The following is a 12,949-nucleotide window of genomic DNA, read 5'->3' on the forward strand; positions in this document are numbered from 1 at the left end:
GTTTTTGTTGTACAAGATCACGATATTCGCGCATATGCGGCGCACACGCGCTTATCTCGAGCGCCGCAGGCCAGCAGCCGACACATCGGCAACTGCTGCTCGTTTCGGCAGTCGCTCACAACGCTCGCGGCCATCAGGCACAAGCTGGTGGCGGCTACTGTGCGCAACTGAGCTGAAAGTGGTTCGGACAGCGCCATCACGAGCTGTTGGGTGGTGCGCGCATAGCGTGTGACTACATGCACACAAGCATATAAACATATAAATATGTGTGTGTGTGTGTGTGTTTGTAGTTTAGCGCCTGCCAGCAGGCAAGCAAATACGTCGTCTTTCAATAGTTGCTTTTCACAATTTAGTTACACTAAGTAATTGCATATAAATAATAGTTTTGAAAACACATACACACATACATATATGAGTAGTTACTCGTATAAATGTGCATGTATGATTTCTATAGTTTAATTGCAATTTACACACCATTTGTTGTATTTTTATTAGTTACAATTTAAGCGCACATGCACAAAAACAATTAAGATTAATCTAAGCAGAAACATACACACATACGAATACATACAAACGCTTATAGCGCCAGCGAAGGGTTGCTAGACTTTGTCATGTCTGTATGCATGTGTGCGCAGCTATTCCCCTCACATCTCTATCATCTGGCCGCATTTATACTTAATCAATTCGAACAAATGCGTGCTTTGGGCCCCCCCTTCCACTGAAAATATTGTCCATTTACATGGCTTTTGTTCGGACATTTTCTTTCAACGCATGCAATTAGTCGCTTTGTTGTGACGTAGTGAGATCTACTTGTACATATATTCAATCATAATATGCATATCAGTTTGTATATGTGTCGATTTGTCAGGGTTGACCCCTTAAAATATACTTTAAAATAGATGCTCGCACGCACTTACACAAATATACAGATATGCGCACATTTTTACATACTTATTTTCATGTGTGTGGACTAAAGTTATAAATTAGTGCCACGTGCACCAATACCAATATTGTATTTTTTAGAAATGTAATTTTGGTTTAAACTTAAAATGGTCGCATGTTTGTATGTAATATGCTCAAGTATTCACTGCATATGTGAAGATAAATTGGGCGCAAGTTAATTGCTACAACATACCACTCTAAATTTCTTTAAATTTATCCACTTTAATTGTTGTTGCAGCTAAGCGCGTTCTAAGGGGTTGAGTTAGGCGATAAATTAATTTAAAATTCCATTAATTTATTTACGCTTGGCATGCATTGTGTTAGCTAAAGTCATGTTGCTTTATTTTGCAATACACTCTTAGGCATAAATATATGCTTTTCAATCTAAATTGCTTTGAAAGTATTGGAAATGAAGTCATTTTTAAAGCTTTGAAAAACATCAAGATTTGAAAAAATTCCGGACCATTGACAAATTAGTGAATTTTTGCGCATCTGTTTTGGGTTAGCAACTCAGAAAAACATTACCAGCAGCATTACTATATAAAACAATACCATTACTATGTACCATTACCATTATCACACATTATTATAATTTTATTATTACTATTACAATTACACCTAACTGCCAACCCTTTATGTTGACCACTACACAGTATTACTATTGCAATTATTTTATTACAATAGTCGTTAATAAATTTTCGGCATTATTTTAATGACTATAATCATTATCAATTCCACCCATAGCATGTTCCACATATTTAGATATTCCCACGAAGACTGCAACCCTTAAAACTTGACTGTCATGACGTATACCACTATATTGCTATTATTTTACTTTTTAGTACACTAATTCTGCTACCATTATTTTTGGCAATTATTTTTGCAATATTAAGCAATTACAAATACCATTTCCAATAAAATTTTCCAACAGCTACGAGATGAAAATTTCCCTTAATAGAACTAGCACAATCCAGTTTAATATAAGTTTTATGATTTTTATTGAAGAGTATTACCGCTATAAGTACTATTGCCTTTATAATTACTATTACCTTTACAGCTACTAATTGCATTAAGTAATTTACTATGATTTTCGCTATTACAATGCTTTTGTAAAACAATTACATTTAGTATTTTCATATAAATTAAAATTACATTACAATTACCAATATAATTCCCATGCTTATTATGTAAAGTTACCACCATAAGTACGTATCTAAATGAACATTTTTATTTTTATCATTATTTGATTAATATTTAGGTACATTATGATTACCATTACAATTGCAGTTGTCATTACAAAATTTTCACATCACATTTAATGAAATATTCTCTTTCTATAAATACACCACTTTTATAAATATGTACACATAGTACATACATACATAGCGTATCTACGCATTAACTTTGTAATTACCATTAGCATTATCGAATGAACAATGATTATCGCTAATATTATTATTATATATCAAAATTGCAATAATTATTTTTATATAAATTAAAATTACTTTATAATTACTAATAGAATTACCATTATAATTTAGCTAAGTAATCTTCAAAAGTACGTATAGTAAGGAACATTTTTATTTCTATCAATATTTTAATACATTACCATTACCAATATAATTACAATCACAATTACTTTTACCATTACAAATTCCCACATCACATATCATGAAATACTCTGTAAATATAGACAGACCACTTTTATAAATATATACGTATACATACATACATAACTACGCATTTCACAGCACACCCACTTGCAAAGTAAGCATTACAATTACTTTAAACACACCCATAATTAAGTAAAACGACATGTGCGTGTGCGTTTTAGACAGACACATAACTTTAAATAGTGAAAAATCCTGTCGGCGCACATTTTTGTAAACGCCCCCTAGGCAACAACAACCAAGAAACAAATAACAACTGGCAAATAACTTCAAACCGAATTAAGTTGACACAAACACACAGACAAAATGAGTAACAAAAAATGAACAACCTTTGGGCAAATAAAATAATCGAATACAGAAATACCTTAAAACGAGTTGACAAATCAGAATTTCGTACGGCAATTGTTATTAATCATGAGAATTTAATGTAAACCAGTTCAAAAGGTAAATGCAAAGCGACAAATAAGAGTGAGCAAACAAATATGTAGACGGAGAGAAAAAAATAAATAAGACGACAATTACATAAAAGCTCACAATTTAAGTGAATTGAAAAAAAGAGAAATAAAAAGAAAAATTCAACTAAATAATTAAATTAAATAAAAAGCGCCTTAAAAATGGCTTACAATTCGCATTGATAAAATTAATAATATAATAAAAAGGGAATCAGAAAAAAATGTAAAAAGTTAAACTAGACAGAAATATGGAAAAAATTAGCTGGCGCGCACTCGGCCAGAATGAGGCCACCAAAAATAGTATTTTTTATTGTTTTAGCTTAAAATTTTAGGAATTCGTTGCGCAAATTTAAACAAAACATGTTAAAAGAATGCAACACGAGAAAAAGTTGAGTATGAGAATTTTTCAACAATTCGGCGAGAACAATACGAAATCAAGGAGCGCTAAAACAAGTAAGATTATAAACAGGTTAGATCAGTTTTTTCTAAATTGGTATTTTTACGCTACAAACATAATTAATGGGCGATTAATTATACGAGCTGATATTTTAAGTACAATAGTATTTATGGAGAAAGAGGGTTGAAAAAGCGAGTTTAAAGGAGTTAACAACACGGAAGGAATATGTGCTTATATCTGTATTATATGTATGCGCATATAAATACCGCATATTCTACTTCTATCAAATGCTACTTACATATATACGTATGTATACCATATGTATATGTATAAACGTTTGTAAAATAAAAAGTTGCTAACTCTTTTGGAATGTGTTTCTAAATGTGTGATAAATATGAGAAGAAGGTTTGAATTTTACGCGTAATTTATAGAAGCTTAAAATTGCGATTAACTACTTCCTCACTACCATTCCATAAAGTATTATCAACATTTGTACCATTGCCATTACAATTAAGTACTAATATTTCGATTATATATGATTACCATGCCTGCTCATCACTTGATTCCTCTTCAAATACTATTTTTATTATTTCAGTACAAATGCTTAATCAATCATATCATTGGTATTTTATAATATGGTAATAACGACACAGTTACTCCTAATATAGTTACCAAAACTGTTACCATTGAATACTACATTACTTTTTACATTATATTATCACTACAATTACAAGTACCAGTACCAATTAGCAACAAATACTTTACTACTGCATGATTAGATATTAAAGAAATCATAATTACTTTGCCATATAATTACAATTACCACTACCAATACCATTACTTTATAAAAATTGTGGTATTAATTCTTATTAATTTATGATTATATATCAAAAGTAACAATTACCAGTAATAATACCATTTATCTATAAAAAACTGGAGCATTAATACTTATTAACATAAATTTTAATCCATAGATCAGTTGTCCCAGCTTCTGGTAAAGCCACTAATGGTAATTACCTCCACAGTGTTCAAAACAACCTTTTTAGGACTGCTCGATAGCTCCTACATTCATATACCTATGCTAAGACTCAACTGATTTACATTAAAAATTAACTAAGCATTTAGCTGTTAAATAAATTTGTCATAAACATTTTCGTAGAATTCTTATGCTCGGAGAAATACTTTCAATTGAATTTCTTAAGTGACACACAGATGCATATCTACTGATAAATATAACGAAAAACAGAAGAAAGAAATTTCTTCAGTTGCAACCATTAATCCATACATCACACCATTTGTTGCTGCTATTTACATAAATACATATCGACTCTTTGGCGTTGTTGTTGCCTTAATACACACGCGAATGCATTTATACAACATTCGATAACTTTATATGTCGTTGTTGTTGTTATTATTGTAGTTATTGTTGCTGGCTTCGCTCCTTTCTTGTACAAATGTATTTGATGATGACGGATTGTCGCCTTGCACATTCCTTTGCCATACAGCCGCACAGTCGCAGTCGCTCAATACTCAATGTTCAGTTGATGAACCGACGAACCCTTTATTGCATGTGTATATTGTGTATGTATGTACATATGTATGTGTTTGTATGTATATAGATTGGTATAATGATGGCCAATCGCAGTATATGTCACTTGGGGATTGTTGATTGCAAGCGTATGCATTTGTTTGTTTGTATGCGCTGAGAAACACTTATCCATATATACATACATAGATGTACATATATAATTGTAATTGTGTTGTAAGCATCAATTTGTGTTTTTCAGTCTGCTTGAAAAATTTCCAAATGGATTTTTGGGTGTGTTCTTTGATTCCTAATTACATAAACGTGCAGAAGATAGCATATAAATGTATACATACATATGTGTTTGGGTTGTATATATATTAAAATATTCTTTTTTTTGTAAATTTTGAAATTTCGATTTTATAATCTTGTGTAAAAATTAATCCTTCGGATAATCCTTTATATTTCAGTTAAGACCAATAATCTTACATTGCATGTACTTTCGGTCTTGTGATAATTAATTACGTTAATTTATGAAACTTACTAACAAAATTTATAAACATATAATTAAGATTGCAATATAAAACTTTGCAATAAATTAAGTTGAAAAAAATTAAAAATAATTTAAATAAAATAAAACAAGAAAACCCGTTGACTTCGCTTGCACCGCAGTTGGAATACCTTTTACAGATAACGAGGTTTCCATATAGAACTTGATTTTGATCTTACAGTTTGTATGACAGCTATTAATATACTAGTACGATCTAGAAAATTCAGATATTGTGTAGAAAATAATCTATATCAAATTTTGTAAAGATATCTTGTTGAGTTTGTATGGCAGTTATATGCTATAGTGATCCGATCAGAGCAATTTCTTTGGAGAGTGCACCGTTGCTTTGGGCAATTAAACTTGTACATGTCCAATTTTGTGTAGATATCTTGTCAAAAGACAAAGCTTTCCATCAAGCACTTTATTCCGATCGTTTAGCTTGTATCGCAGCTATATGACATAGTGCTCCGATATCGGCGATTCCGGCAAGTAAGCAGCTTCTTGTGGAGAAAGGGACGTGTGCCAAATTTCAGATAAATATCTCAAAAGCTGAGGGGCTAGTTCGCGTATATAGAGACAGACAGACAGACGGACATGGCTAAATCGACTCAGTTCATCATGCAGATCATTTAAATATATATTTTATAGGGTCTCCGACGTTTCTTTTTGGGTGTTTAAAACATCGTGGCTAACTTAACATACTATGTTTAGGATAAAAAAATATAAAAAATAATAATATAAAAAAAAATAATATAAAATAAAATTAATTAAGCTAAAAAATATAAATAAATTAAAAAATAGAATTATATTAAATGAAATAAAACGAAATAAAATAACTTCAATAACTTAATTTATCACATGACCTATTTAGATATATTTGTCAGGTAATGATTGAATGAATATAATTTTTGATAACGGTTTCGATTTTTTAAGCCACTCTGTGTGTAAGTTCTTTTCACAAAAAACGATTTTTTTTTTGAAATGTCACCATTTTGTTAAAATTAAAATTTTGACTAGTCTTTTGATCATTACCTGTATTCATCTATTGTAATAATAAATTTTTTATGGTTTTTGGATTTTAAATAATTTTAAGCAGAAACATTTTTCTCATCGCCAGACACCTATTTTCGGAGGTCCTCTTTGAAATTGGCTACGGGATCAAAGGAATCCAAAATTTTTGAATTGCCGACATTAAATTTTGTCAATAAACCCCTTTTTTTATTTATCAAATAAAATGCCACTTAAAAAAATCAAATGCAACACGTTTTTTCTAACTTGATAACCTTTGAATGAAAACCACAAAATTATTGCGATAAATAGCTTTAACTTATAAGTTTTTAAAATAATGTTTTACATATGTACACACATGTATGTATATGAATATACCATAAATATGTAGATTCTCACTTATTTACTTTTTCGTTCACTTTACAATTTTCTTTTTCAAATTCTATAAGCCATTTAATACTCAGACAAAGCAGCGCACAAATCGAGTTTCTAATTTATTGTTTATAGCTAATAATAACATTAAAAGCACATGAATATCCGCCAAAAAAAGTATGTACGCACATATGTATGTACTCCACCCCTTTTTTCAAGTGTCACAAGCTTTTTGCTTAGAAACAAGAGCGCACGCTGACTTGCCAACTTCTTACAAATTCAAATACATTTACATACACACAATCATATGTACATATGTGTTTGTGAAGTATATATTTGCGTGTGCTTGCGCCTAATCTCGATCAGTCTTGAGACACAACCCTATTAATATTTCAATCACATCTGCAAGTCAGCACCAAACTCATGCATACGCACACAACTAATATAGACGCGATCAGAAAAGTTTGAGAACAAAAGCAAATCAAATAAAAGCAACGCTTGCGGCTAATCATTCAAACATCTGCCTGGCTGATTTCGAATCATTAAATATGTGCATATATACATATATAGCTATGTAGTCGTATGTTTAAAGATATGCTTAAGTACGTGCATAAGTCTCCACAGACCGCTAGCTAGCTTTTTGGTTGGCATAGTCTTCTCTGTGTCACAACGCTTTGCCTGACTTCATTTCCACTTCCACTTAAAAAGCGCAACGCAACTCTCTTTGTCGGTACACCCCTCTTCCTATTTAAGGCGCTGCTTTAATACTCTAACGTTTCACTGCGCTTTATCTTTATAATCACCTAATTTTTGTGTTTATAGAAATTTTTTCTCACAAAAACACGCTTAGTCCCGCTCGTAGGATTTAACAAATGCCATTGGCGTTGTTTTAAGAAATTTTTTCTGCTTAATTTTTTTTTTTTCCAGCGAACGTGGAAGTGTCGCTCGATTTTGACTTACTCGCATTTTGATTACCATTATTTGTCAGCGACAGCGTATTTGTTATTGTTTTTTTGTGTCTTTGTTGCTAGTTATGTCAGCGTGATCGTCATCGTCGTCATCTTCGCCTTCGCCATCGACTTCATCTAAGCTGCCAGCTGCAGCTCCAGTTGTTTTATTATTACTAAATCGATTTCGTTTTCTTCTGCGAAACTACACACCCTAATTCTAATTTCTGTATTGATTTTTGACATTTGATTTGGGTTTGGGAGTCGTTTAATCTGTAGCGATTGATCATATTTTGCGCCTGCGCTGCTCTTGCCGCTGCCCGCGTGTGATCGCATTTCAACGAATAAAACATACAAACAAAAAAAAACGAAATAAAAAGTCATAATGCATGTTCGCGGTAAGCATGAGTGGTTTCGTGAGATTTTCCATTAATCTTGGATTAAAAGAGGAGGCGAATGCGTTTTGAATTTCATAAACTACATTAATACGCTTTCATCAGTTAGACCTTCGGCTGCTGCAATCTTTATATATATTTATTAGAGCTGAGTGATGGAGTATGATAAATACGAGTAAATTTGATCGGATGTTCGGAGCAGTAGTGCTCGGTTTACTAGTTTTATTTGGAAGTATACATATATACTAATGATGGGCTTCATATTGTATTAGGTTTATTTAATCAACAGTTAAATCAACACTAAAACTCTGATATAAGGCGCTTTAAGATCTTTTTCAATATCATCAAACCTCAGCCGATCATTTTAATCAAGATTTTGTGATTAAAGTTATATAAAATTGTACACTGAACTGGGTATATGAAGTTTGCAACGTAGTTTGTAACACCCAGAAGAAAACGTCGCAGACCCTATATAGTAATAATACAAATGATCAGCGGGACGAGCTGATTCGTTTTAGCCATGCCAGTATGTTTGTCTCTCCGTGTGTCTTAATTTACGCGAACTAATCTTTCAGTTTTGAGATATCGCGCTAAAATTTTTCACACGAACCATTCTCCCTAAGAAGCTGATCATATCGATATCGCTGATAACGGACTACTATAGAATATAGCTCAGTTCAATCAATTTCATCTCAAAATTACATTTTGAAAAACTTTTATTTTTCGTCCTTCACTGCGATTCTTTGAAGAGACTGCGATCAAATTTATTTGAAGTGTTATAACCTCAATTATATTGTGTCATTTTTCTTTACAAATGCTACCGTTATTTCATAAAAGCTTTATATTGATATTTATACTAAAATATTGCTCTCAATGAATTTGATATATTAAAACTGATCTACTTCAAATATATACAGCTCAGCAAATCTCTTGGTAAACTCATTTAATGAAGTAGAGTTTCTATAAAATTACGTCATGAAAATATAACCACAATTATTTCTCATTACCAGTTATTATATGCAGCTTACCCAAAGCCTAAGTATATTTGCACTTCAAAATTAATAATTAATTTCCAATAGCAACTTTTTAATTAAATTTTAAGCCTTATATAGTCTAATTAACTAGGCGCATATTTACTATTCAGTCAACAACCATATATCTGCTTATTGAAATTATCAACACAGCTAACCGCTAGCTTTCGCGGTGTGGCTACCGCTGATAGTATACTGAATAAATCCTCGAATTTATTTATTTAATTTTATTAGTGCAGCGATTTTTTCTGATTTCTTAAAACAAACAATTAACCATAAGCGGTCGCACATTTTTATCACTCTAATTGCGGTTGTGATTATACTTATGTAGATACTTATGTATACCTTACTTCATACATACATAGATACATGTGTACCGGCATACATACTTATACACATTTGTAGAAACGTACTGCTCATAATATCACAAAGAACCATTTTATATCTTCGTTTATACAGTGAATCTTTTGTAATTCAAGAAACAATAACATACAACGCGCCTAAATAAATATTAATTTCCGATTAACTGCAAAGAAAACAGGCGAGAGTCAGTAAAAAAGATCTACGCTTACGTATACATATACATATGTTTGTGCGTATGTAAGTGTAATATGTCTCTATAAAGGCAAGCGAGTAAGCAATGAGCAATTTCTATATGCAGCTATAAAATATAACAAAAACAACAATACTAAGGAGCAGCATTTCACTAGCAGCCAACCATAGTACTTAGCAATAATAATGCACGATAATAATTAAAATATATTTTACGTAAGGAAAAAATACCAAACTTCAATGTAAGACACGCATTTGCGTACTTACTTTTGTTTGTTTGTATTTGTAAAACCCGGTTGGAAAAGGCTTTTTGGAATTTACTTATAACCTGTGAATACCTAGTCCTAATTGTGTTTCAGGGCCCGATTTATTTCTTAATGAAAAAGTTGTTTTGTCATTGTAGAATATATAATATTAAAGAGGGTCCGTAGAACCTTGAATGAAACGAATATCATCATTCTTATTAATATCTATAGTCAGCTCTTAGAATATTATAATTAGTTTAGTTCATTGTAATTAGCAATACGTTTTTTTTTTTTTTTTTTGTTAAAAGAGCAGTTTTGTTCTAAATGCTTATAAAAACGTAGTTAATTTAGGATTTAAGTATTACTAACCATTATGTAAGTATAAATATATATTTTCCCATAGTGCCTAAATGGAACATAGTGCCTTATTAACTCTTAAAAGACTGTAATTTATTACATTTAGCATGTCTATTTATTTCCTTATTCAAAACTTAACAGATTTTTAAGTTATGACACACTTCCAAAATACATAAAGCTTAATACTCAATTAATGGATTCGAATGTTTCAATTTGCCGGAAGGCTGCATTCATTTGTTATATGGCATATACAGTTATGGATAGATCAATCCTTTATTGAAACTGAACAAACATACCAAGGAGATCGATCAGTAAATTAGACTTTTAGAAGTAAAAAATAGTCGCTCATTGATTGTGTTGATTGGGTCAGTCTGGTTGTTTTTGGGACAATCAGACCTTTATATTCAGATTTCCCATTGGGTCTGTTGACAAGTTTCTGTGCACATATGTTTATATGAGTGCCTTAGGCAATTTAGGGATGGGTAAGACCCCGTCGACGCGAATTAAACAAACTAACTGTCAGTTAGTCTTTGTATACACTTTACCCCCGACCATACGCTGCTTCCAGAAGGTAAATCAGCAGCTGCTCTAGGCAGCCAATAGCGACCATGAAGCGCTGCGATTCTGATGAGCTTACATACTTACAATTATAAAAACCATGTTGCAAATCACACACACACACACAAGCTGTTTAAAGAATAAATAGTTTGCATATGATAAATTAATTTTTTTATTATATATAGTATGTAAATATATTCTCGATGAGCACAATTTGTAGAATGCATGGCGAAGGAAAGCGATATAAGAAATCATAGAAGCAACAACAATTAATAGGGGGCAAAAAAATAATCTAAACACACGTACACACAAACAGCATATGTATGTGTGCATATAGTCACATAAATTTATATGCCATAAATGGTTAGATAGCTAGATAATAGTTATGGATAGTTAAATGAATGCATAAATGCTTGGAGCGCTTTGTTGTTTTACAGCTAAGGTGGGGTAGGGTTAACTATGTATGATGCGCCAACTTACATACGCACATACTCCTATACATACATACATACATACAAACATGGCAATGACAGCGCTAACAACAACTACATATTAAACTTGGAAGGCATACTTGCAAATCTATAAATTTTTACTACAATATATAAATATAAATATGTAAATACATACATATAAATATAAAAAACACAGCACACCCAATTTAGATTGTCTGACGACTAAGGCATGCCATGGCAGGCGTCGACTAAGCTGGTAGAAATAAATTTTATTTGCATGTAAGCAAACTAAAGGAACTCGAAACATTTTTTATTGGACTTAAACCCATCCTCAATTTATTTTTTTATAGCGTGTTACCTCGATCAAGTCTTTGGTAATTTTGGGCGCACTTCAAAATTTAAGTATTTACTTAGACTTATAGTAAATAATTTATTTTTTTATTTTTACTATTATTATTATTACTATTAAGAATAGCGACAATTGACGTCGGCTAATTACGCATGACACCTACAAGCAAGCAAATACATATGTGCCTACATGTGTATGTAGATATGGTATATATTAATTTATGAAATTCTTTCTGAAGCGTGTTTGAAATTTAAATTTCGCATTAAAACCAATTCTGTTTAATAATTACAAAGTATCATAGCACAAACTCAACTATTTGCTTATTTAAGTTTATAATTGTAAAAACTAAAAGCTTAGTATTCCGCACCCGCCATGGAGCAGTACACGCGTCACTGACGATCTGCACGATCGGCAACGCCATTATTCTACAATAATATTTTTTTACACGCACATTTTAGAATAGCGAAGATTTTGTAAGCGTTTTGCATACAAATTAAATTCAATTAGCAGAATAAATAGAAATTAAGACGCGGCTACTTACGCACGACAACGACTGAGATATGCGCAGAGTGGTTCGTAGGCGCTGATCAGCGCAGAGTTGCAAAGCAATATGTAATGGAATTTTCTTGACATGATTCTTAGTCGCCGAGAACATTTTTTAGCTTGCGTCAACAATAACTTTTATATATTTTTATCCGCGCACTTTGAAACAAATTATTTTTTAAGTAAACGCTTTTGTGACATCAGACTAGCTGAGCCGCTAAGCTCTTGTGAAGAACTGTGCTAAAATTATAGAGCTGTTTTCCCGAGCTTAGAGGGTTTTACAACGCTTTCTGTCTTTTTAAAGAAAAACCTTGAATGTTTCACAATTTAATAGGCAACTATGCACGATGCATAATAGTTGAAGAGAGTCTTAACCCCAAGAAACTCTTTAAAAAGATAAAATTCTTGAATAAATTGATTCAGAAACTAGAATATAGAAGTTGTCGTTTTGATATTTTGTTTCCAACTACAATAACTTATGCTTTTTTTCTGTGCAGTTAACTTATTTTATTTTTTAGTTATAATACTCTTCTAGTAATCGCTGTGTTTGAAAAAAATGTAATTTAAAAAAATCTAAAAGTAATTTTTTGCGCAAGCTCGATAT

General features: G+C 31.6%; 1 protein-coding gene across 2 annotated transcripts in view; it reads left to right on the forward strand.

The window, feature by feature from the left end:
- apt (apontic) overlaps window positions 1-12,949 on the forward strand; it is a 69,426-nt gene that overhangs the window by 15,331 nt on the left and 41,146 nt on the right. The gene's annotated exons all lie outside the window — the stretch shown is intronic.

The sequence above is a fragment of the Bactrocera oleae genome, chromosome 4, assembly GCF_042242935.1.
Source record: "Bactrocera oleae isolate idBacOlea1 chromosome 4, idBacOlea1, whole genome shotgun sequence".
NCBI lineage: Eukaryota > Metazoa > Arthropoda > Insecta > Diptera > Tephritidae > Bactrocera > Bactrocera oleae.